Below are 27,378 nucleotides of genomic sequence, written 5' to 3'. Positions count from 1 at the left end.
TTCTATTGTTCTGTTTTTACATCCTACACACAACTTAGCCAAAGTTGTCCTTGTTAAACCTCCGCCCCTAATGCCCTGCATTCATTTTCATTTCTCAAACAACTTGTCTTGAATGCACTTTTCTCTGAATGTCTAAGGTCTCCAGACCCTGTAGAGCAGGACTATCCAGTGGATCTTTCTGTGCTGATGAAAGTGTCCTGCATTGTCCGACATGGCAGCTATTAGCCACTTTGAGAACAGGGGGCTGTTGAGAACTTGAGGTGTGGCTAGTGAATTTTCAGTATTATTTCATATTAAAAAACTCAATTAAAAATAGTCATACATGTTAGTGGCTGTCATATTGAACAGTGCAGTTTTAGAGTTGCTAAATCCCAAAGCCAAAGGCTCTCTCTGTAATTCCAAACCTTACCTGCACTTGCCTACGGTCCCTGAAACTTCCCATTTCCTATTTCAGCTACTGGTGGGCCTAACTCTTTTCCTCTCCTAGATTTTTCCTTGAAAGCAAGAGCCAGATTTGGCTCTTTCATTTTTGATATAGTCAACACTTAGGGATTGCAATCTGAATTGGCAGGACCATATAGATAACTCTTCAACAAATTTATATTGTGTTAGTAGTCCATGTACATAGGGCATCCTAGGTGATTAAGTGGTAAAGAATTTGCCTGCAATACAGAAGACACAGGTTCAATTCCTGGGTTGGGAAGATCCCCTGGAGGAGGGCATGGCAACCCACTCCAGCATTTTTGCCTGGAGAATCCCATGGTCACAGGAGCCTGGCGGGCTGCAGTTCTTGGGGTCGCAAAGAATTGGACAAGGCTGAGTGACTGAGCACGAGCACACACACACACACACATACATACCACAAAAACGTATCACCGAGCTTAGATTAATTACCTTCTCCTCACACTCAGGATAGATTGCTGTATAGTGAAACATCAAAAAACATTTATTTCTACTGAATAGGGAAGTCATTAGTGAAACTGTTTTAAAAATTCCATAATTTAGAACTTCAGGGGAAAGACGTGACACAGACACTCTGTTTAGTGATATTAGAAATCACCCCAAACAAGATGGCCCAGAGGGCAGCCCTGGCAGGCAGGGTGGGAAGGCACCCCTCCCCACCATCCTGCAGCAATCTGTTGATGGAGTGAATGCCGCATGCTGATTGGCCAGCAAGTACACATTAATGACCAGTTAGCAACTGTGTTCAGGTCAATTAATTTATATTTGTATTTTGCAAGTGAAAGTTGCCCTGTTAGATTATTGATTCTTTGTCCCTGTATTCAATTTGTTTTTAATTGCACCATTGCTGGGCCAGACCCTCCCTCCTGGCAGACTGGCAATAAATCTGCCACCATCTCAACAATCAACAATAAATGTGTCTCTTCATGTCATTATTAATATGCCTCTTGGATGGGTTTGTTACTACGGCTCACAGTTTGTAAGAGCTGGATGGCACACCGCCAGGAGGATTCCTTTTCCCAAGGGCTATTTTGTCGTGATAGGATTGATGTTCTCAGGCCTGTGTGTGTCTGAGAAAAGGGGCCTGGGATTTAATTTAATATAGCTGGAATGTGAGCTCCCTAATCCTCCCCTTATCATAAACAGCTTTAGAAGAAGATTCTGTTAGAAGAGAGATTTTTACCCTCTCTTCCATTTCTTCCTCTTTTCTTCTCACTTTTTTTTCCCCCCTCTTTTCGAGCTTCTTAATTCCTTCTTAATTTCTGCTCAGATAGATGCTTTTCCCCTCTCAAAAACAACATAACAGCTACCTAGGTGATCTAAAATCCCCAGATAAGGGAGCCATGTGTCCCCCAGAAATTGGAGTTTTATTACTGGTTGATTGTTAGTTGAAAGCAGAGGGGAGTTCCCTGTGCTTGATAAGTGAATGGTGATTAACAGAGCTGCAGAAAAGTGGCTCTCATAATGTCACCTTAATTGAGGTCAGTATTGAAAAAGAGTAAGAAGGAAATGGCTACCCACTGCAGTACTCTTGCCTGGAGAATTCCATGGACAGAGGAGCCTGGCGGGCTACAGTCCATGGGGTTACAAAGAGTCGGACACAACTGAGGAACTAGCACTTTATTTCACTTTCTTGAAGAGATAATCATAAATTCCAGCGTTGTTATTGGCTTTTTCAGTTATTAGAATTTTTCAGGGGGAAGCACAGATTTTAAGTGAATGTATAGGTTGGCAGAAGAGACTCTCTGTGTCTACACCAAAGGAGGTATCTAAATGGAACTGCCTACTGTATAAGAGCTTGGCCATGGCTAGAGATCTTGGAACCATCCTAATGTTGGCCATTTTCAAGGCACAGGTAGCTTCAAGATGAATTTTGGCGTCCCTTCCTCAAATGCAAGGGCTTCCCAGGTGGCTCAGTGGTAAAGAATCCACCTGCCAACGCAGAAGATGCAAGCTCAATCCCCAGGTCAGGAAGACCCCCTGGAGAAGGAAATGGCAGCCCACTTCAGTAATTCTTACCTGGGAAATCCCATGGACAGGGGAGCTTGATGGGCTACAGTCCACAGGGTTTGCAAAGAGTTGGACACGACTTAGTGGCTAACCAACAACAACAGCCCTCAGATACAGGATGGACAGTCAGTGTTTGGTTCAGGATAGAGATTTTTATACTCAATTTACTATGAACAGTGCCCATGCACAGAACTTCTTGGTGTAAAGCTCTCCAGTTCAGGTCAAACTGGGCTTGTTGAAATGAGAGGGGCAGAAGGGCGGGGTGACACCTGCTCTTTCTCTTGATAGGCATTTAAGTGGCCCAAAGAAGGGGGAGTCAGGGGGTGTGGGACTCAAGCCGGAATGGTTTAGAAGAGAAGGTGCAAGGGGAAGCTGGGAGAAGACCTGGAGATGCCTACAGAGGGCCATGGGTACAGAGAGGGGATGCTAAGGGAGGCGAGAGAGCAGAGGAGGTGGGGAGGGGTGGAGAGAAAGGGGAAGAGGAGACAGGAGAGACCAACCCGGGGCTCAGCACCCTGCAGACACCTCCCCAGGGAACATGGGGAACCATGTCCAGCCTTCTCTAGCACAAGCACCTCTGTGCCTGGATGCCCTCGGTTCTCTCCACCAGTGGCCCCTCTCCACGGCTGCTTTGTCACATCTTGGTCAGTGTGGCCTCCTGAGAGGCAGGGAGAGTTGATGCAGGCACTGTGTGGAACGCAGGCTCAGAAAGTCTCTGACTCACGCTCTCCCGTCTTCCTCCACACCAGTGAGAACTGATCACATCTCTGCCGACTCACGGCTGGGCTTGTGTTTCCCACATGCTGTAATATCCAGGCTAATCCAACAGAAAAGGCAATGTTACTGATAAGCAAAGCCTTAATTCAAACACATACGGGACAAAATGCACTTACCAAGCTGCTTCTCAATAAGAGGCAAGAAAAATTCAACTCTTGGTTTGACTACTTGCTCCGTGATCTTACACGAGTTACTTAATCGGGCTGAGTCTCAGGGTCTTCATTTTAAATTTGGGGAAATAAAGCCTGCCCTTACCTTCCTTCTTCTCAGGGTTGTTCTACATTAAGTGGACAGAAACATGGACAGGGGCTTCCCAGGCGGCTCAGTGGGTGAAGAATCGCCTGCCAAAGCAGGAGACGCAGGGGATGCAGGTTCAGTCCCTGCATCTGGAAGATCCCTTGGAGGAGAGCATGGCAACCCACTCCAGTACTCTTGCCTGGAATATACCATGGGCAGAGGAGCCTGGCTGGCTACCGTCTATGGCGCCACAAAAGAGTCAAACACAACTTAGCACCTAAACAACAACTCTATCATAGGTCCTGTGCAACTTTAAAATTATGTGTTTTATAGTGTTAGGCTAATTAACCTACCTTCTGAGTTTGCATGACTGGTGTTATGCTAGGGTGATTCATTAATACTTAGAACTCTGAACCCTCTACTCATCCTTACAGTCTTGTCACATTAAAATATAGCCACTGACCCCTTATATATTAATAAATTATGTTGGGTTTTATGGATAATAATGGAAGAACCAAGGCATCTTCTGAATATATCTGAATGTGTGCAATTTCCCTATTTTTGAAGTTTGGTGTCTTTCTTATTATTTTTATTTTTTAAATTAATTTTTATTGGAGTATAATTGCTTTACAGTGTGCTCTGTGGTGACCTAAATGGGAAGAAAATCCAAAATCGAGGGGGTATATGTAGACATATAGCTGATTCATTTTGCTGTGTAACAGGAACTAACACAAAATTGTAAAGCAGTTGTCATTCTTGTTATTTTTTAAGTATTCTTCTCTCAACTATTTTTATATTATTGTCATAATTTTATAGTCTCATGTCCAAAAGGTCCTTCTGAATAAAATATCTACAATTAGGCTTAGTGAAAGAGAATTAAGAAGTAGACAACTTTGAGTCAAAAGAGAAATAGCACAAAATCATCATCTAAGGTTCTGTTTTCCTTAAGAACCTTACATCTGACATAAATACGCAAAACTTAAAGATATTTCTAAAACCCACGTGGCTCAGATGGTAAAGGATCTGCCTGCAGTGCAGGAGACACTGGTTCAATCCCTAGGTCAGGAAAAATCCCCCGGAGAAGGGGATGGGTACCCATTCCAGTATTATTCCCTGGAGAATTCCATGGACAGAGGAGCCTGGTGGGCCACAGGCCACGGGGTCACAAAGAGTCCGATACAGCTGAGCAACAAACACTAGCACTATATACCAAAAGGCATAGCTTCATTTCTGATGAATTATCCTTATTGCTCTCACATCCAAAATAAAGTAAGAGAAGTCTATGCTTGCGTTTCAATAGGAAAAAGAAAAAAAATGTCTGGCTGCTGTGCACACGTCCCCACATGCCCACTTTAAACGCCCTACCAACGGGAGTGTGAATCGAGGGGCCTGCACCCTGGCCGTGGCTAATCCAGAGCACCGACAACTCACAGCAGAATCAGAGAGCACAGAATAGCTACTTGAGGAATAAAGCTTCTCGGCCCTTGGTTCCACAGCAGCAGGGTGGAAAGTGAGGGGACAGGAAAATCAAAGTCCCTTTAAAAAAAGTGATCACGCATGGAGGCAAAATGTCCCCACAGCAGGAAAGAAAGTGGAAAACACACCAAATCAATCACCTTCAAAATAAGGCTTACAGTCTTCCGCTGCATAAGATGTAGGTGGGGAGGGGAGAGAGAGCCCAGCAGCTTGAAAAGTCTTTTATTAAACTGCATGCCGGTTGCCCTGGCGCAGACAGGAAAACGCAATTAAGGTCAGGCCATTAAGAAGCTGCCCAAGGATGGCGCTGAGAAAGGACAGGAGACGGCCTGCAGGAGCCCAGGAAGCTCACTCTGAAAAAGCGCCAGGCGGGGAGAAGGACCTGGGAAGGGACGGCCCTGAACGGAGGCCCAGTGAGATGCGGAGGGAAGGCAGAGGGGAATCCATGCTTCTCGGGGCCCCTGGGATGGCGCGGGCATTTCTCCCAGTCCTGTCTTCCCTTGGCCCCCTTTGGGATAATGTGTCCCTGTGGGACATTCATGGTCAGCAGGGTGGTCAAAGGGCGGGCAGGTATGGCATCACGTGGGTTTCACTCTGGCCTCCTGGTCACCCTTCCTCTCCTTAGACACATTCAGGGTCACATCTACCTGCTGACCCAGAAGAGCAGGTGTGGAGCCCAGGTGAGACTCACACCCACCCCACCCCCGCCTCTGCTCCATCGGAGGGACCAGGCTGAGCTGAACGAATCCGCTCATGAGGAGCCTGACCTCCCATTGGAAGCTCCAGAAACACGTGTGCTTGAGAGCTGTCTCTGGTTTGGGGATTTGCTGGCTGTGAGGTGTGGCTGGCTGGTCACAGAGAGCACCAGGCGATGGTGATCGGCCCTGCTCCCTCTTTCTCAGAGCAACCCCGGCGCACCTCCATGCCTGCCTTGTTGCAAGACCTCCGCTACAAAGACCTGGAGCTGTTATTCCAGGAGCTCAGATCTTCCAAGGGTCACACCGCCCTGATGTCGCTCTGTGACACTATGCCCATACCTCTGGTCACACATCTGATTTCCCCACCAAGATACAAACACCGTGAAGTCGGAGACCAAGTTTCCACCTCTCTGTGAACACAAATGTTTACAAACGTGAACAGGGCCTAACGTGGGTTAGATGCTAAAGATGTTTATTAAATGTGTCTGGTGTGTAATGAGCAATCAATAAGTATTAAATGAGAGATGATGGAAATATTCAGAGGAGGGGAACAAGTGGATGTTGGCACGTGTGTTCCCAAATCAAACCCAAGCTCACATTGGACACGTATATCCATGCAGTGAGTACGGTGCTGACCAGCACTTCTTCCTTCCCCGATGGGCAGAGGATGGATTCCTGAGTCAAGAGCGGGTAAGGCGGTGTTTCTCTGCACAGCAGCCTGGCCGCTTTCTCTTGTACCGATGCTGGACTGCAGGGTCCTTCCTGCGTCCCCCGGGCACCGTCCCACCATGCTCTCAGTCCATTTCCCTTTAGAGGAGCTGAAAGCCTTTAGGTGGCCTCTGAAAGGCTCAGGGTTTTCAGGGTGCCCACAGTGCCCAGGCTCCAGATCTTTCTATCCCAGGCCTTTCTGACTCCATCTGCTACGGCAGGAGCCTGGGGAGCCATCACCGGGCCACGAGTGCAGGTTCCTGGAAGCTGTCTAGCAGAAACAACATCAGCTGCAAAGTGCCCCGTGTGGCCGCAGCAAGAGGGGTTTTATAGACTTCTCTGACGTTAGGAAGGCGAAAACCATTTCCAGGTGTAATATAATTTGGAACATGCTCCCATTTTCTTCAGAAGCTATATCCTTGCAGTGGTTTTCTGTTTCCGGTCGTGAATGTTCCTGGAGCTGCAACTATGTGACTCAAAGCCATCTCAGTACCGGCTGAGCAGGGTTTGTCACTGAGTCATTTCTCACCTCTTTCCACAAGGGCCCTGCTAACGTCTCCTGTCCTGACTTTGTTGCTGTTATTGTGTTGTCCCTCAGTCGTGTCTGATTCTTGTGACCTCATGGACTGTAGTCCGCCAGGCTCCTCTGTCCATGGAATTCTCTAGAAAAGAATACTGGAGTGGGTTGCCATTTCCTTTTCCAGGGGATCTTCCCAACCCAGGGATCAAACCTACGTCTCCTGCATTGACAGGTGGATTCTTTACCACTGAGCCACCTGGGAAGCCCTGTCCTGCATCCTAAAGTGTCCTATGTCCCTCTTCCTCTCTTCAGCTTCCTCTGTCCTGCACCCTCCAACCCCAGGTTGGCCCCTCACCCACCTCCAGCATCAGGGAAGGCCTGAGGGCGGCCATGTTGCCAGTACATCTCCATACATTTACATCTGGTTGGCCTGCAGACAGGTTGATTATTCAAAGTTCTTTCAGCAGTGGAAGATTCTGTTTGAATTCTGGAACTTTCGATTACACTGAAAATAGCTGGGAATGAAAGGGCGCAGCCCTTGCTCTCCCTCAGAGGAGGGCGTGAATGTGGCGGATTTGGAGAGACTGATGGACCAGATGTCAGCAGGTCAAGTCCAAGGACAGGATTCATCCACCCAGGCCCTGGCCTCGCCATGTGTGCCTCTCCTGGGTGTCACCTTGCCCAAAGGTCAGAGAAAAGGCAGAAAGTGTGCCCTCTGGCCAGCTGAGATATTCTCAACTTCTCCCTTTAGGTAAATTTAGCAGGTCTGTTTGCTGAAAGAAGTCCTTAGGCCACCAGCCTGGCTTTTCATCAGGTGTTGAATGCTGTACTCTGAGGCCCTAGTCCATTCTATTTCTTCTGAGCCAGGTAGGGCCCTGAAGTAGGGCCAGGTTGCCAGATTCCGTTTGTATAAAATAACCCCATGGTTATAAGAGCACTATGTGGTGAGTCCAGAGATCTGGAAGACATGTCGGTGTCCATGATTTATACCCTGAGGTGCCGGGATCAACTTCCCTGGACCTGTGTCTCAGTCTATTAAGTAAGCAAGCAGAAGTGGACGGTCTCAGAAGTTCATTCCCACTCTGAAATGCTTGAGTTACGTGTTTTAGGGGTTACGTGTTTTGTGTGTCTTTTTTCTCCTTCTACAGATGGGTTTATATTGTAGTCTGCCCATTGTTTCATTTGTTCACACACTGAATATTTAACACTGACTGTGTGAAACCATGTTCCGTGACAAGTCTTGAGGATCACACCTGTATTAGGCACTTTGCTTCAGACAGAGGATAACACAGATCTGCCTTTCATAGGGTTACATCAACACTTCCTCCCACTGTGTTCTAAGCCTTGGGGGAAGAGATGGTTTGTGCCAAGCTGAGAGCCTGCTGTGTGCGATGGGGATGCTAACACGCAACAATGTTTGCAGAACAGAGTTAACACGAACCCCACTTTCATTCTAAAGTTTGCCCTACTTTTGTATTTTTTTTTTAATGGAAAAAGAGGACACTGACAAGGAAGAAGAGTCACTCTTAAATTATGGAGTTTTCCTTTTCATTAATTAAAGGAACACTCTGGGGAATGGTGCAGGAGGTGAATGGTTGACCTACTGGTCCATCTTACCCTAAACATTCTAAGATACTCCAGGTGGCTTTTATCTCCTGGGCAAGCAAACAATGGCTCCTTAAAAAATCAGTTACACTACCTCATCATTTGTTGAATGTCAGTTATATCCGTGATGTGTTAGGAATTATGGAAAGGAGAGACTTGTTCAGGGAAGGTTTCATTCTTGAGGGGAGACAGAATATACCCTCGTGAACCAACTAGACACAACTGTTTACACTGAGCACCTGGGAAAGTGCATTTAGGGTTGGCCGGCTGTGCTTTGTCGCTTTGCCAGCAGACTGACATGACATTTTCTCTGGGCTGTCGTGGGGTACCTCCAAGTCAACGTGTCCGGAATTGAACTCACATCTGTCCTGCACCTGCGTCACTGCTCCTGGGGTTTGGCATCACTGCTCATCTAGTTCCCTGAACCAGAGCCATGAGCATCCTTCTAGCTGCCTCTGTCCTCAGCCCCTGGAGTGAACAGGACAGCCTTAGTCTCCTGCAGTTGCTGCACAAAATAGCACAGGTGGAGGGTTAAATGATCGACACTCATTGTCACACAGTCTGGAGGCTGCAAGTCTGAGCTCAAGGTGCCAGCAGGGCTGGTTTCTGGGGAGAGAGCTCTTTCTGGCTGCAGCAAATGGCCTTCCAGCTGTGTCCTCACATGGCCCCTGTGTGTGTGTATGCACAGAGCGCACTCTCGTGTCCCTTCCTCTTTTTATAAGGACACCAGTACTCTCAGGCAGGGCCCCATACAGACGACCTCGTTTAACCTTAACTATGCCCTTAAAGGCCCCAACTCCAAACAGTCAAATGGAGGTAGGAGCTAGGATTTCAACACATGAAGTGGGGAGCGCATAATTAATTCCACTGCAGATACCAACTGAGGTAACCAGCTTCTCAGAGCTCAAGAGCTCAGTGGCTTAACACAATAAAATGGCGCTGCTTGTTCAGAAATTCCAGCTACCTGGGAGCAGAGGGAGGGCAGTTGCCGGCTCCAGGGCATCCTTCAAGGTTAACGCTTGGCTGAGACTCTGCCCCCTTAAGAGCATGGTGACAGTGTCACCTCTGGCCACAGACATCCAGGCTGCCTGCAGAGGGGGGTAAAGATGGGCGTGAAAAGATGAGGATTTGTTAGCAGAAGGGCTTGCATTTGTTTGTGTGTTTGTTTGTTGTATGGTCCGGGCTTCATGGAAGAATGCACAGCACTTCTACTCATTTCTGTTCCTCTGGCCGGAAACACGGTCCAGCTGTGTGTCCAAGAAGAGAAGGGTAGATGTTGAGTAGCTAGCCCATCTCTGTGGTACCAAATCCATTCACCAGTCACCAAAAGTACGTCTTAGATCTAGTCACCTCCTTCCACTTCTACTAGCCAACATACCATTGTCACTCACTTGAATTACTACAGAATCTTAGTAAGGTTTATATCCACAGTGTCCTTCAACTTTTTAAGAATATTAGGTATAAGAAAAAATGTAATATTTTAACCATTTTAAAGTCTATAATTCAGAGGCACTAAGCCCACTCACAATGTCATGCAGCCATCAGCACTATCAGCCTCTAGAACACTTTCCTCATCCCTAATTCTGGACACATTAAGCAGTAACTCTTCATCGCTTCCTCCCCACCGGACCCTGGATCCCCCTCCACATCTGCCCTGCTTCGTGCTCCATTGCCCGTGCAGCCAGAATGATCTCCTAAGAGAGTCTAATCATCAATACCCTTGCACATGCACTCTATAGACTTACCTGACTGTCCACTGTTTGCAGCAAGATTACAAACATCCCTGAGGTGGCCCACATTCCCTGAGAGCTCTGCTCCTTAGCTGCCTCCCTCTGGAGCTGATCTGTAAACTTCCTGGACCACTGAGCAGAAACACCTGCCATGTCGCCAGCTCTGCCTCTGAACCTGTTCGTCATTGATCTGTATCCGACACTGATCAGGCACCGCCTTGAGCAATGATGAACACACTCCCATCGGATTCTGATCTCCAGGCACTCACAGTGTCCTTCACTCTGTCCTGGGTGTTTCCACGTTCCCTCCTTCCTGGGGTCTCTGCATCTGCTGTTCTAGCTCCCAGTGTTCTCCATTACTCCGTCAGCCATCAGATTTCCTCTCATCTGTCACTCCCTTCATCTTCTCTCACCCTCCCAACCATGCCTGTTCCTTCCATAGCCTCTCCCTTCTCTTTCCAGAACACTTCTTGCATCATTACATACATTTTTCTTTTAATTTTATAACAAATATATATCTTCCCACTGAGCCTTAAGTTCCATTAGGGTGAAGATTGTGCCGTGTATGTTCGCAGTTTCATTTCTGATACCAAGTGCAGTGCCCAGTATCTAATAGGCACTTGATGAATAAATGATGAATGGACAGATGAATGCTACTGGCACCAGGAGGAGTTGAAACCAGAGTTACTCAGTAGGTGGCTTGGAAGAAAGGATCATGAAACATTGGCAAAATCAACCTGTAACAAAGAGGAAGACATTCCCACCCTTCATCCCCCACCCCGAATGAGACAGCCTAATTAGTTTACTATCGTATTCTTTATTCATTTCCTATTAAATCTTTTTTAGGATGTTCACTTCTTTTTAAATGTTAGTGATAATCAGGATAATATTGAAAAAGAAGGATATTTCTGAATTCTAGAATACACTCTTCTTTGCTGGAAAGGGGACAAAAAGCAATATTGTTGAGTAGTAAGTACTCAGCAATGAATTTCATGATACTGTATTTGACAGAAGGAAATGGCAACCCACTCCAGTATTCTTGCCTGGAGAATACCATGGACTGAGGAGCCTGGTGGGCTGCAGTCCACGGGGTCACAAAGAGTCGGATACGACTGAGTGACTTTACTTACTTACTTCTTGGTGGCTTAGTGGTAAAGAATCCTCCTGCCAATGCAGGAGACACAGGTTTGATCCCTGGGTCAGGAAGATCCCCTGGAGGAGGAAATGGCAACCCACTCCTGGAGAGTCCCATGGACAGAGGAGCCTGGCGGGCTACAGTTAATGGGGTCACAAAGAATCAGACACAGCTTAGCAACTAGACAACAGCATCAACAAATATTTGATATTACGTTGATCAAACTGAGTATCTTTGACACGGGTACTACATCCTCAGAGCTATAAGAAGACGTGAAACTGCATCTCAGAGCCACGGAATAGACGGACCAAAACCAGACAGGAGACTGGGGCTTAGTCATCCGTACTCTCAGCTAAGTGTTGAGACTGGGGCTTAGTCATCCGTACTCTCAGCTAAGTGTTGTTGGTTCACCTTTGGTTTTGTTTTGCATTTTGTCCCACTCTTGGTCCCGGCTTCCCCATTAATACCCTTACACTTCAATTCTCTAGAAATTGGATGGGTCAAGAATATCAACCAAACCCATTTAAAATCTTCACAAATGTTTTAACCTAGCAACAGAGCCGGGGGCAGAGAATAAATGCTGATGTTTTGTCTTGTGGCAAACCCCAGGGCAGAGAAAGTGAAAGCAAAGGAATGAAGAAGAGAAGGATGGAAAGCATAGGAGGGGGTGGCTGGTCAATGTTGGATAAAGATAACTGATGAGCAGTGATGAGCAGTCCAGAGGAAGAGCTGGCGACTTGGCAATGTTTCCACTCGGTGGCGCTGGAGTCTGCAGACCAGCTCCAGGGACAACCTGTGCCTGGAAACTGCCCATCATCAGGCAGGATGGAGAGGGATCCCAACTCAACTCCTGCCTCCCTCCACCCCTGCCTTCCTTCGTGCAAGTTTACTTTGCAGGGAGTGAGCTCCTGGGACTTCAGGAGTGCATCATATGGCCCCTGCAGCCACTGCCAGGGAGGCAGACCCCACGTCCTGGACAGCGTTTCATCTGAGGTCAGAAGTGGCTGAGGACCCAGAGACCTTGCGGGCTCAGCTTATCAGATGCAGGTGGCAGAAATGCAAGGGTAGCCATGCTGGTCAGCCAGGGGAGCAGAGGCTGGCAGCTGAAGGTGTTCAAGTCAAGGAGGCCAAGAGAATGTGCGGGGCGGTTGAAGGTGCTCGGTAGGCACAGCTTCTGAAAGACTAGAGTATTTGGCGTAGTTACCTTTTCAACCCTAACCTCCTCTCACCCTGGCCAGAAGGGGACAGTTGAAGCTGACTGACAACACTGGAAGGGTATCTGCTGAAACTAATACTGCGGCTGCAAGTTGGCTCAACCGTGTTAGAAAATCACTTAGTGATTTCTGCCACATCTAAACGTGGCCCCCAAATAACATCTGGGTATTTTCCCAGTTGAGATTTGTGTGTGTGTACAGTAAAAGACATGAACAAGAGCGTTCACAGTAGCTTTATTTTAATATCCCCAAACTGGAAACCACAGTGTTGACCAAGAGAATGGATAGATTATGGAATAAATACAATGAAAAACTACGTAGTAATAAAGAAAAAAGAAACTCCTAAGACCTCCCAAAACACAGGGGAATGTCACAGATACTGTGTTAGGCAGAGGAAGCCTTGCACGGAATAGTACCTATTATAGAATTCCATTTATACGGAATTCAAGAGTGTCATAATCGTGGCACTCTTTTTAGAGAGGTAAAAGTGTTAGTCATTCAGTAATGTCTGACTCTTTGCAATGCTATGGACTTTAGCCCCCCAGGCTCCTCCGTCTATGGAATCCTCCCAGCAAAAATACTGGAGTGGTTAGCTGTTCTCTTTTCCAGGGTATCTTCCTGATCCAGGGATCAAAGCTAAGTCTCCTGCATTGCAGGCAGATTCTTTACCATCTGAGCCCCCAAAGAAGCCTTGGCCCCTTAGGAAAGGGGATGATGGAAACTTCTGGAATGAGACCGTGTTTCATGTTTTGATCAATATTTGGCTATATTGATGCATACAGATATACAGGTTCACCTTGGCTGTGCATTTCAAATCTCTCTGTTGTATCTAAGTTACACCTTAATTACACACACACCAAACCTCTCACTTCCTGAGATTTTATGAAACAAATCTCAGCTGGTATGAAAACATAGAGATACAGAACATCAAAACCCACCGTTTGGGGATTTGTCCATTAAAATCTTTTGTTTAGGAAACATGGAATGAGTTTGTCCTCCATGGAATTTGTAGACACTACAAGAAAGGGTTTTCAGTGACTGGAAAAAGGACGGCCCATTGTCTTCTTCCAGCCCTAGAGCCCTCACAGCTACAATTAAAATAATGAATTATCAGAGGGAGAGCAAACATTTAGGTCAAAACACAAGCCACCAGATGGATCAGATAAACTGCTAAGAGATATTTTCTTTTTGCCCCAAGAAAAATGATAAGAGGAAAAAAACTGACTCACAAAGAAAACACAGAAGGATGACCAACCTTTAGTCCAGCAGAAAAGATCAAAATTCACGTCCCTGGAGTGACAAGAGAAGGATCTCGGGGAAAATTGCAGTGAATAGAGGGGAACGCAGCCTGGAAAGACGAGGCAGACAAACAAAGACGGGGAAGAAAAAGAGCCTCTTACAAAAGGGCCAAACATAAAAGGAGGAGAGAGAAACGTATGACCTGTAGCAAGCCTCTGAGGAAGGGAAAGCATGAGAAAAGAAGCACTTGAGATGAAAAATAAAAATGAAGAAGATGAAAAGGAAGGGGTGAAACGGCAGAAGAAAGGGACTAGCCAGTTGCTCTGAAGAGAAACAAGGCTACGGAATGGGAGTTTTCAAGGGCAGAGGGTCAAGGGCTGCAACCATCCCCTGCTCATCTGCAGCCAGGATGGTCCTGGCAGGTCCAGCCCAGGATGTCCATGGAGATGACCAGAGTGCTTCTGGGATTCTGTGACCTGGGATGAGCCCTGGGTCCCGGGAAGAGAGTTCTCCCTCTCTGTCCAAGGTACCACATTTTAGTTCAGGTCTGTAGTGCCCTGCCTTCTGTTGATCAGGGCTGAGAGCGTGAACCTGATTGAATCGTCTCTTCCTACCATGGAGCCGAGGAGGAGTGGGGTTGGAAACCCGGGCATGATGTCTCGTCCTACGAAGGCTCGAGCAACTCATTTTCTCTCTTTGAGCCTCATCTTCCCCTGCTGTAAGTGAAGGCTGACGCTCTTTCTGGAAGTCCTTTGAATGGACTGATCTGGAAGAAAGACTTCAGCCAACACAAAGCACTGTAGACATTTCAGGAGTTATTATGACCAGATTTGTTGCTTGAGGACATTGCATGAGACCTCAGGTCACTTACATATCAAATTAAAGGGAAAAAGCGTGTTCATCGCGTAGGGTTGTGTTGGACTGAATGTTTGCTCCACAAGGAAGATGCTGGCATCTGTGTCTGAGCCGTAAAACCCTGGAGACAGCGTGCATACACCCTGGTTTATAGAGAGGCGTGGCTGCCAGTGGAACATAAAAGAGCTCAGCTCCAAGTTCCTCGTCAGCTGGAGACATTAAAAGGCTCCTTCATCACCCACAGTTGTGCCTGCCTGGTGTATTTGGAAGAACTGAGACATTAAAAACAACAGCAAAACAGAACTGATTAATTACTGCAAAAGCTGTTTTGGGGGGAGAAAAGAGAAAAGTTGTTGTCCTATTGTATTTCTGAAAAGTGAGCACTTTATTGCTTCTACAAATTGCTCCCTGGAAAGTACTTTCATTTTCTAATTGTTCATAAATTTACTGACAGGTGGTTACACAGTAGGTGTAACATCGTTATTTTCATTTTATTATATACACTGTTTTAACGAGAAAATCTGGAAGGGCCGGGTACCATACATCACTCGATGTACCCTGAAAACAGGTGGGTGGGCAGGCACAGCCCAGGGCTTCCGCTGCTCACATACGCGTAGGTCCAGCTTTCCTCATACAAGGTCAATCTGGATGTCTGGGACTGGTTAGAACTTGAAAAAGTGGCAGGAAAAACAAATCACTTTTTCATAATTAGTCTTTTGCTTGAGAAAGAAAAGATTTCTTTTCGCTTTCACTGATCCATCCGAAGTGTTCCTTGCCAGAAACAAAATGAATTTCAGAGTTTATGCACACACTAAAAAGTTGGTATTTGATGACCGTTAGTTGTGTTGGACAGATTGCTCTTTTCAGTTTAACATGTATTGGTACTAACACGAGTTACAGACCCCAAACTCAGTAAAGCTAGGAGTTACTTCGGCATTGTTTTAGCCTAACTGTAGCACTTAGCATTTTGGCTAGATTATAGCAGGCGCTCAATAAATATTTGCAATTTACTGTTCCAACTGTTGTTCATAATTTATTTGCAAGGCTGAACCTATCAATTAAGAAAACTACCCTCTCATGGAAGTAATAACCTTATAATTTACATGAAGGCCGCTACAGGCAAATGAGTTCAGCAAGTCGTTCACACGTTTAGGAGACCAGAGGAGGTAGAAAGAGCACGTACAATTGGTTTCTGCCCCACTTTGTGGGAACCACTCATGTCAAGGTTACCATTAACTTCCAAGTAGCTGCCGTGTTTCTTCTCACACTTCACCCCTCAGTAGGTTTCGAAGCTGTTTGCCCACTCTCTCCTGATAGAAACCCTCTTGTTTCTATAAGGTTCCTCACTCCCTGTGGTCTCTGCACGCCGCTACTCACTCCTTCCTGATACGGAAGGGTAGGCTTTTATCTTATCACAGATAGAATTCATAGGCAAGACAGGGAGGTCAAGAAAGCATAGTAAAGATTTGTTTAAGCCATAGGACCCGCTGAAGAGGAGAGCAGGCAGACGCAAGTGAGCAGCTGCCCTGAGTTTCTTTGGCAAGTTGGTTATCTGAGGCATAGAAATGAATGGGGTGGAATAGTCACTGGGGAGGGAGGGGTTTGGGGTCCTACTCCCTGATTTTGATCACAGCTCTGTCTTCCCAAGGGGAGAAGAGATTTTTGTCCTTATTTAGCCTTAATGGGAAGTGTCATGTCCTCAGTGCATGATGGGAACTTCATATCCTCAAGGCTTTATTGTAACGAAAGCACAATGAGCCACAGGTTACATTTGAATGCTGGAGATTTTTGCCTTCTCCCACTTTCTTTGTCTGCCTCTAGGACACTTATCACCCCAAAGCTGTGGTTTCCTGTCAGTCTGCAAACCCTGTGATCTTCTCAACCCAGAGATCAAACCCAGGTCTCCTACATGGCAGGCATTGCAAGGAGATTCTTTACCATCTGAGCCACCAGGGAAGCCCAATCAGTCCAGAGGTTCCTGTTTTGGTTTGTCTGCCCAAAGACCCCCACTGTTGGCAAGATGAGCGTTTTCCTGCCACGTGGCCCCTGCCCCCACCTCCCACGCCCCTGCTGCTCTCTGCTCAAGCTATCTACCTGCCTGCTGTATCATTCTGGTTCTCTCTCAAGGATGCCTTGCCTCAGTGGAACCTTTCAAGGAGATCCTGTCCAGGGCCCACCTTCATGCAGTTTGCCCGGCCTCAGATTGATCTCACAGCTTCTACTTTAAGTAGCTCCAGAGTCTGCATGTGTCCCTTGAACTCCTCAGAGGCTGTCTGCCAGGCATAGACCCCTGGGTGTGGATCAGCTCCTTTCCAACAACCCAGCAGGACCCCCTTAGCACTGTGACTGCCTTCCCGTCCTCTTCTCCCTCTTTCAGGCCTATATTATCACCGAGGAGAGCTGCAGGGTTGAGCAGCGGCAACAGAACATCAGTTAAATTTTAATTTCAGAAAAGTAACAGATCATTTTTTAGTATATATCTACTCAGCGATTTTGTTTTTGTCCTTTTATTTTTTCCCTCTTTATTGAGGTAGAATTGACAAATAAAAATTGTATGTATTCAAGGAGTTTTGTGTGATGATTCGATGTATATAACACACCCTCATGTGGTTACTATTCCTTTTGTGCGGTGAGAATACTTAAGATCTACTCTTTTAGCAAATTTTGAGTGCACAATATGTTTTTATTACAATACAGAATTGTTAACTATAATTACCATGCAATCCATTAGACCCCAGTACTTATTTGTCATACCTGAAAGCTTGTATCATTTGACCAACACTATCTGATATTTAAATTCAGACTTAGTGGATAATTTATCTGATAATCATAATCCCCACTGAAATCAGGGAACCATATTTCAGACTCCCCCCTTCTCTCTTATTCCTCCGAATACAAATAATCACCAATGTGCTTAAATCCATATTTCTAGTATTTTAAATTACCTAAATACCTTTTAAAAAAATATTTGAAACCAGTGCCTCGAGACAAGGGATTATTTCTTACCAAGAGTCCCTCAATTTTTCTGCTTTTCCTCCGGCCTCACCTTTTTCAGTCTCTGCTTCACAAGACGTCACAGTGACCTTGCAGTATTGTGTTAAGTTGTGCAAACCCTGATGTCAACGGGAGAGCTCTTGTAGGCTTTTCCATGGAGTGGGCACGTGAAAAGGTGTACATTTTATTAATAGAAAGTCTTCTGGGATCTGAGCAGGGTTTGATGACTTCTGTTGGCTCCAGTGTCTCCTCTTACTCCAGCCCTAAAATCAGCCAGACCCTGTCCTGCTTCTAAGTCACCACCATGATCTTCACGTCTTGGAGCCGAGGCAGGAACTGGTGCCTCTGGGGGCAGCACCCCTGCTCATGCCTTCAGGATGCAGAGCAGGTGTCCTGTGTTCAGAAAGGGAAGCTTTTCTGAAATTGGAAGGTAATTTAGGTGACCTTTCTGTAAGCTACCATATCACATGCATACGCCACTGTGCTAGAATCACACATGTCTTCATCTGCTTAGCATTGTGTCTGGTCTGATTTTGGAGTCAGACACTGGGCCTTTCATCTCTGTAAGCCCAGCACCCAGCGCAGTACCTGGCATTGGGGAGCGCGAACAGGTGTGTGTGGCGTGAATACTAAACGGGACAGTCGCCTTGCCTGCAGGCATCTGTCACAGGTCCCCACTTGCCATCCTTAGGTATCTTCATGGCCATTTGAAATGCCCCCAAACAGGGCCTCTGAAGCTGTGAGCTGTCTTTTCCCTGCAAATCGGATACAGTTCTCTTGTAACACTTACTGCATTGTATTTTATTTAGGTGTTTCATTACCTGTCTCCGTTTGTTTCCTTCATTGAGCTCCTCCTGACAGGGAGGCACCAGGTTCTATGCAGTTCCTTTCTTTAAGGACCTTGTAGTCTTTGGTACAAATTAAATAAAGATGTCAATAGACAGTGTATCTCAGGCATCTTAATACATGTATGAACTGGGTGCAATAGAACCTAGAAAAGGAAATAGTCATCCCCTTATAGGGATAGCTGGGAACATTTTAGAGAACTGTTGACACTAAGATTCTGGAAGGGTGAATGAAAAAAATTCCAACTGACAGGGGAGAACAGACATGGCAGGCTTGGACTTGTGGAAGAGCCTGGCCTATTTGAGAAATGCTAAGGAGCTTTGCATGGCGGGAACATATGGGGAGTGATAAAGCCAGACAAAAAGGCAAAAGTCAGATGCTATGGGGAATCCAATACACAGATAAGGAATTTGGAAACCACAGAAGGATTTTCTGCTGGGAGAGAAATATGATTAATGTCACTAGATTTTGATTTTAAAAAATACGTACTTTATCGTGAATACAGATAAAGTATAACAGAAGATATGGGAAAGGTCTGGTAAAAAATGAAAAATCAGCTTATCTGTATTAATAGGTTTTCTTCTTGGAAATAATGATCTACTAAGGGCATCTTGACATGGCCTAAATAAACGAATCTACCAGAAGAAGTAGCAGTGTGTCTAGAATTCAAATAGCTGGTTCATTGCTCAATGATATGAGACATGTGAGCTTTCCTGGTAGCTCAGATGGTAAAGAACCTGCCTGCAATGCGGGAGACCCAGGTTCATTCCCTGGTGTTAGACGATTCCCTGGAGAAGGAAATGGCAACCCACTCCAGTATTCTTGCCTGGAAAATTCCATGGACAGAGGAGCCTAGCAGACTACAGTCCGTGGGGTCACAAAGAGTCAGACATGACTGAGTGACTAACACTTTCACTTTCATTATATATATGTGTGTGTGTCTATAGATAGATAGATATAACTGATCAAGCTACCTGGGTTCTGGATTATGTACTTGTTCACATTTTTTTCCTTTTTCTGAAAATATCTGACATACAGAACATTTTAAAGGAAACATTCTATGTATATATAGTCACTCTTTGAAAAACAACTCATTTATGATATATTCAAGTGATGAAACATCACACCTGCCAACATTGAAAGGCTATAAATAGAGAGTGAAGCATAAATCTAGAAAGAAAACTAAGCAGATCCATTATATATCTTTTGCAATTAGGAGAATATTTTGGTGTCAGACTACAGAGAAATGGTTATTGAATTGCTTAAAGAACTTAGCAACAGGAAATATAAGATACATAAATGACAAGAAAAACTGTATATCTATTGAAAGAATTATTATAGCAGCAATGTGAGAGATAAATAAATCTACCATCCCAAATGAATTGATTGGATTTACACAAGGGGCTTCCCTGATGGCTCAGCTAGTAAAGAATGTGGGAGACCTGGGTTTGATCCCTGGGTTGGGAAGATCCCCTTGAGAAGAGAAAGGCTACCCACTCCAGTATTCTGGCCTGGAGAATTCTATGCACTGTACAGTCCATAGGGTCGCAAAGAGTTGGACACGACTGAACAACTTTCACTTTCACTTTTCACTTTCATGCATTGGAGAAGGAAATGACAACCCACTCTAGTGTTCTTACCTGGAGAATCCCAGGGATGGAGGAGCCTAGTGGGTTGCTGTCTACGGGGTCACACAGAGTCAGACACGACTGAAGCAACTTAGCAGCAGCAGCAGCAGCAGCATCAGCAGCAAGTATAATATGGAAAAGGCAATGGCACCCCAGTCCAGTACTCTTGCCTGGAAAATCCCATGGACGGAGGAGCCTGGTAGGCTGCAGTCCATGGGGTCGCTAAGAGTCGGGCATGACTGAGCAACTTCACTTTCACTTTTCACTTTCATGCACTGGGGAAGGAAATGGCAACCTACTCCAGTTTTCTTACCTGGAGAATCCCAGGGACAGAAGAGCCTGGTGGGCTGCTGTCTATGTGGTCATACAGAGTTGGACACAACTGAAGCGACTTAGCAGCAGCAGCAAATATAATAAACTTCCTCCTTATGCCTGTGTACAAGCATGCCCTGAAATAGGATCAGCTAACTTATATTTCATCTCTAGTATAGTTTAATCTGCATTCAGTCAGTTCAGTCAGTCAGTTCAGTCGCTCAGTCATGTCCGACTCTGTGACCCCATGAATTGCAGCACGCCAGGCCTCCCTGTCCATCGCCAACAACCCGGAGTTCACACAAACTCACGTCCAGTGAGTCGGTGATGCCATCCAGCCATCTCATCATCTGTTGTCCCCTTTTTCTCCTGCCCCCAATCCCTCCTAGCATCAAAGTCTTTTCCAATGAGTCAACTCTGCATGAGGTGGCCAAAGTATTGGAGTTTCAGCTTTAGCATCAGTCCTTCCAAAGAACACCCAGGACTGATATCCTTTAGAATGGACTGGTTGGATCTCCTTGCTGTCCAAGGGACTCTCAAGAGTCTTCTCCAACACCACAGTTCAAAAGCATCAAATCTTCAGTGCTCAGCTTTCTTCACAGTCTAACTGTCACATCCACACATGACTACTGGAAAAACCATAGCCTTCACTTGATGGACCTTTGTTGGCAGAGTAATGACTCTGCTTTTGAATATTTCCTTCCAAGGAATAAGAGTCTTTTAATTTCATGGCTGCAGTCACCACTTGCAGTTATTTTGGAGCCCCCAAAAATAAAGTCTGACACTGTTTCCCCATCCATTTCCCATGAAGTGATGGGACCGGATGCCATGATCTTAGTTTTCTGAATGTTGAGCTTCAAGCCAACTGTTTCACTCTCCTCTTTCACTTTCATCAAGAGGCTTTTTAGTTCCTTTTCACTTTCTGCCATAAGGGTGGGGGTCATCTGCATATCTGAGGTTATTGATATTTCTCCCAGCAATCTTGATTCCAGCTTGTGCTTCCACCAGCCCAGCATTTCTCATGATGTACTCTGCATAGAAGTTAAATAAGCAGGGTGACAATATGCAGCCTTGACGAAGTCCTTTTCCTGTTTGGAACCAGTCTGTTGTTCCATGTCCAGTCGTAACTGCATATAGGTTTCTCAAGAGGCAGGTCAGGTGGTCTGGTATTCCCATCTCTTTCAGAATTTTTCACAGTTTATTGTGATCCACACAGTCAAAGGCTTTGGCATAATCTGCATTAGTGATGTTTTATTGTATATAAAAATTAGTGGTTACTCTGAAGATGATTTAAAAATTAGTAACACAATGCTACTACATAGCTACTCTTTTTTGTATTATTATCACACCAACAAAATCCTTTTAAAATGTCAGAAAGACCTAAAAAATTATTTTTGCTTTGCTTTTTTTAATTGGCACCAGGTGCGGCATTGGGTTCATCACATTCTTCAGTTTATGTCATCTTGTCATCTTTACTCTGCAGAAAGTTGTTCTATTTAAGACAAAATCAAACAGTTAAGAAAACTGGGAAAAAATTATTGACTGCGATAATGCTAAGCATAGGATTAATATCATTATCCTCTTAATAGGCAATGATAATTGATTTAAGGAAAATAAAAGACACTCATAAATTTAAAACAAAAGTAAGAATAGGTATTTTGAAAGAGGATACGACATTTTGTAACACATGCTTGTATGCAAAAATAAACTAATTCACTCAGGAAGTTATTACACATCAAAGTGTACATTGACGTTAAAAACATAGTGGGAAAGTTATGGTGGAAAAGTCACTGTCATAGGTTATCAGTGGGGTATCAATTAATTTAGAAAGCAATGTGCTGTTTGTACCCAAGACCACTGAAACAATCTTATTCCTAAGATAGTGATTACACACCTGTGAATTTTGACTAAAGAAATGATTAAAACCCAAATGTCAGTGTAAAAAGATGTTCATCACATTGTTATTTGTGTCAGTAGAAAACATGTTATTCTGATGAGTAAAGAAATCATGGCTTATGTGTAGTCATTGTGTTTGTAAAGAACAGTTGTAATATGGGAGAGTGTGTTGTTACAAGGATAAACAGAAAGGATGCATGTGTGTATGCACGTGTATATGTGTGTGAGTCTGTTCTGCTACTTCAGAGGATACACCACTAGACACCTTAGTAGGCTGGCAGAAAGTGAAGAGACTGGCAACACCAAGTGTTGAGGAAAATGTGGAATATGTCATGCTCATGCATTGCTTGGGGGAGTATAAAAAAGTACAGTGTTTTTTAAAACATTTGGTAGTTTATTATAAAGTTTAGGATGCATCTCTTTCAATACCCAGAAATTCTACTCCTTGGTATTTACCCAAGAAAAACGAAAACATATGCCCACAAAGAGACTTGTATAAAAATGTTTGAAGTGAAGTGCAGTGAAGTGAAAGTCACTCATTCATGTCCGACTCTTTGTGACCCCATGGACTGTAGCCCAACAGGCCTGTCTGTCCATGGAATTTTCCAGGCCAGAATACTGGAGTGGGTTGCCATTCCCGTCTCCAGGGGATCTTCCCAAACCAGGGATTGGACCCAGGTCTCCCACATTCCAGGTGGATATGAAAATGTTTATAACAGCCTTATTCTTTATAACAACAAACTGGAAATAGAATAAATATACATTGGTGGTTTTTTCGCTAAGTCATGTCCTACTCTTGTGACCCCACGGACTGTAGCCTTCCAGGTCCCTCTGTCCCTGGGACTCTCCAGGCAAGAATACTGGAGTGGGTTGCCATTTCCTTTTCCAGGGGATCTTCCTGACCCAGGAATCGAACCTGGTCTCCTGCCTTGCAGGAGGATTCTTTGCTGACTGAGCTACAGGAGAAGCTTAATGTACATTAACTGGAGAATAGATGAACAGATTATGATGTGTTCATACAATGAGATACTACTTTGCAAAAAATTTTAAAAGAATGAACTGCCAGTATATATATTACTGAGAAAAATTTCAGAAGCATTAGATTAAGTTAAAGAAGTCAGACACAGTAAGCATATATTCTTTGAGGCCATAGAGATGTCATTCAAATGGGTAAAACTAGTCTATGGTGATAGAAATAAAAATACTCACTGCTAATGCAAGAAAGTTATGAGGGAACTTTATGAGGAAATACTCGCTACTTATTTTAGATGGTTGTTACCTAAGAATATTTTTTTTTCAAAATGCATGAAATTATGCACTTAAGATCTATGATATGTACATTTTATCTCAATAAAGTAATCCAAATTAATTTTAAAAATGGATTAAATACTTAAATGTTAAAATAACAAAATAACCTCTAAGGAAAATTTATACATATGTATATTGCCTGGAAAGTCCCATAGATGGAGGAGCCTGGTGGGCTGCAGTCCATGGGGTCGCTGAGGTAGGACACGACTGAGCGACTTCACTTTCACTTTCCACTTTCATGCATTGGAGAAGGAAATGGCAACTCACTCCAGTGTTCTTGCCTGGAGAATCCCAGGGACAGGGGGAGCCTGGCGGGCTGGCGTCTCTGGGGTCTCAGAGTCAGACATGACTGAAGCGACTTAGCAGCAGCAGCATACTTAGACTATATATATATATATATATTTAGTTTTAGGGTGCATATTTTCTAACCCAAGACAAGAAACCTAAAAACTATCTTGAAAAAGAAAAAAAAAATCATCTTTGACTTTGTTAAAAAAATTACCCTATGGCAGAAGTATTAAAATGTCAGTAGACTAAGAAGGGAAAGAAATACATTTAAAAGCATAAAACATAGTGTCTACATTATAACATGGGGAAATCTATCATAGAATGTTTGTTAAGAGTGCAGGTCAAATCAATACCATTATTGTTGTTTTTCTGTTAACACTCGGGACATCTCTTAGATGCTATAGATATGTATATAGGAGGGCATAATATGTTTTTTAGGTTTACGGTTTTACAGAGTTTAGGTTTACAGTGACAGAGCTTGTCTCTGGAAATGAACATGGGATAGTCATGCCCATCTGGGCCGGGCTGTTAGAATGATATCCATGCAGAATGAGTCCTTCCTGTAAACATCCTCAGGACAGGGAATCTGGTTCAGCTGTGACAATAGAGGAGACTCCTGGCATGACTGTGCTATGGAGCAATGGGGCAGTATCTCACAGGCCCCTGATGGGAACTCCTGAGTCCCACTCCAGCTGCTTTGCTGGGGGGATTGGGAAGAGGGTGAGGAAGGCCTTGAGCTGAGATCGTAAATTTGTACAACTGCCATAAAAGTGGTCCATGACATTTATATACTTCTTTATGATTTAAAACTTTCCTTTGCATTCATTAACTCATTAGACCTTCACAACCCTGCAACCTAAGGAGATCAGGTAAAACCATGTCCATGTTAAAGATGAGAACATTGATATTCAGAAAGGCAAAGTCATCTTTGTAAGGTCAGGTATCTTTTAAGTAATAAAGCTGGTACTTAAACAGAGGTCTGTCTCCCTCCAGGCTATATTATTTTCAGCGTGTCATTCTGTCTCCAGGACAAGACAATGTAGCCTCAGAGAAGTCTCTTTCTGAAAGATTCCATGATATTCAGCCTGAATGTGTCTTTTTTTCTGTCTGTCTGTTTCTGTTTGCCTCCCTTCAGCAGGCCTGGGTAATCATTCTTCTTAGTATGGGAAGCATATATCTAGCGGCATAACCGCCTCTCAGCTGTCACTTAGCCAAACTATGCAAATCCCCCATCCCCATCCCCGTGTGTAAGTCTTTCCTTCAGCCAAGATGTTCTTCAACCCTGGACGCCTTCCAGCTGTTCCGATGGGCCGGGAGGGGTGTCACCACCAGAAGATATAGAGAAGCATAACTGTTCAGCCTTCTTCATACATCTATCAGATGCCTAACGAATGATGTTCTCATCATACTGAAAGGAGTCTAAGATCGGGGGAATTTATTTACAGGGCCTTCATAGCAATTAAGTCAATTCATCAGCAACCAGAATTACTGTGAGTCCTGAGCTCAATGACAGGGAAACTTAAGAAATGGCATTATCCCAGCTTTGAAGGTGGTCCCAATCTAATCAGAAAATCTGTACAATGTAAATCACTTTCTGCTGTAAATAACAAAATGCCAACTCTTGGTGTTTGAGGAGGGCTGTTAGTAACATCTCTTTGCCCTGCCCAAGTTAAGAAAAATTACAAGTCAGATAAGAAGAAAACAGAGATAAAAAATATGTGGTGGTGGTTTAGTAATAGCACCTTCATTTCTGATTAAAAAAAAAAATGACTGTGGATAATATGTTAGTCAGAGAAAGCAATGACAACCCACTCCAGTATTCTTGCCTGGACAATCCCATGGATGGAGGAGCCTGGTGGGCTGCAGTCCATGGGGTTGCTACGAGTCAGACACGACTGACCGACTTCACTTTCACTTTTCACTTTCATGCATTGGAAAAGGAAATGGCAACCCACTCCAGTGTTCTTGCCTGGAGAATACCAGGGACAGCAGAGCCTGGTGGGCTGCTGTCTATGGGGTCGCACAGAGTTGGACATGACTGAAGTGACTTAGCAGCAGCAATATGTTAATACTGGATGGTCCCCATCCCCATTTGCAGGGAATGCTGGGAAACTCTAGCCCCCCAGGCTAGGCCTGGCCTCTCCCCTTGCACAGCACAGGACCTCTGTGCAGAGGGCTACTCCCAAAAGAAAGGGAAGGACTGATATGTCCTACCTGATCTTTTCCAGTCACTCATCAGATTATGGTGGTGAGAGATTTGGGGAGCTCCAAGGAAAGACAAGAGTGTCTCGCAGATAAAAGGGACATCTGTAATCTCAAAGAAGCATCTCCTCCCCAACATCAGTTCAAGGGATGTAAACAATAAAGAGGTGTATCATCTCATGGAAGAAATCAGAGGATGGGTAGAAATCAGGACTACAATGGCAACTCTAGATCCAAATTCTTTCTATCTTTTCTCAATATGTGGGTTTGGTCTTCAGGTTTGAACCATCAGAATCAAAAAGCGAGGGTAGGATTTTCAGACAAACTTAGGGACACAGCAATGTTTAGGAAAATGAAAAAGGCAGGAGAGTTTTCTCTTGTGTCCCTTTTCATTAAGGAGGGGATGTTTCTCCAGGTATACTCCCTTAAACTCACCCTCAGATTCTAATTAAAATTAAGATTTGATGAACTGTCATGTCCTGTTCACTGCAAAAGAGGCTCAGAAAATGAGTTTCTGATGTTTGAGCCTCTTGAGAGGAAGGTGGTCTCTGTCATACAGGAAGACGTTTGTTAAGAAGGTGGTAGTGGTGGGAACAGCTGTTGAGTAGGTAAGCAATAGTGCCAACCTCAGTTACATGTAAACAACATGCAAAGAATGTCGGTAAACCTGCAAACCACTGCACGAAGGACACACGGAGCTCCTGATGACTTAAGATGTTTTTGAGTTCTCGTTACATTTCTAAAATAAATGAAAATCCAAACTTAAATGTCATTGTCATTCTTGGGCCTATGCACACTTGCTTGCTGCAAGAGTGGGATCATACTTTGAACAGGCTGATGGAATATGAATCTGGACCTTGATGATTACTTAGTCCTAGTTTCTGATTTCTAAAGACATGCAAACCAGGTTCCAGAGAATTAAGTCATTTTTTTCGACTATCAGCCAACTTCTTAGTGGGGACTGAGATCATACACTCGGGGTCAGAACACAAAATTCTAACTCGGGTTTATGTGCAAGTGAAGAATATAATACTCTCTTCAGTTCAGTTCAGTTCAGTTGCTCAGTCGTGTCCGACTCTTTGCAACCCCATGAATTGCAGCACGCCAGGCCTCCCTGTCCATCACCAACTCCCGGAGTTCACTCAGACTCATGTCCATCGAGTCAGTAATGCCATCCAGCCATCTCATCCTCTGTCGTCCCCTTCTCCTCCTGCCCCCAGTTCTCTTACTTGTATATA

General features: G+C 44.6%; 1 protein-coding gene across 3 annotated transcripts in view; it reads left to right on the top strand.

The window, feature by feature from the left end:
• The window catches only part of OPCML (opioid binding protein/cell adhesion molecule like), a 509,467-nt gene that overhangs the window by 285,267 nt on the left and 196,822 nt on the right, over nt 1–27,378 (top strand). The gene's annotated exons all lie outside the window — the stretch shown is intronic.

The sequence above is a fragment of the Capricornis sumatraensis genome, chromosome 8, assembly GCF_032405125.1.
Source record: "Capricornis sumatraensis isolate serow.1 chromosome 8, serow.2, whole genome shotgun sequence".
NCBI classification, from domain to species: domain Eukaryota; kingdom Metazoa; phylum Chordata; class Mammalia; order Artiodactyla; family Bovidae; genus Capricornis; species Capricornis sumatraensis.
This window is presented reverse-complemented; position numbering and strand designations above follow the sequence as displayed.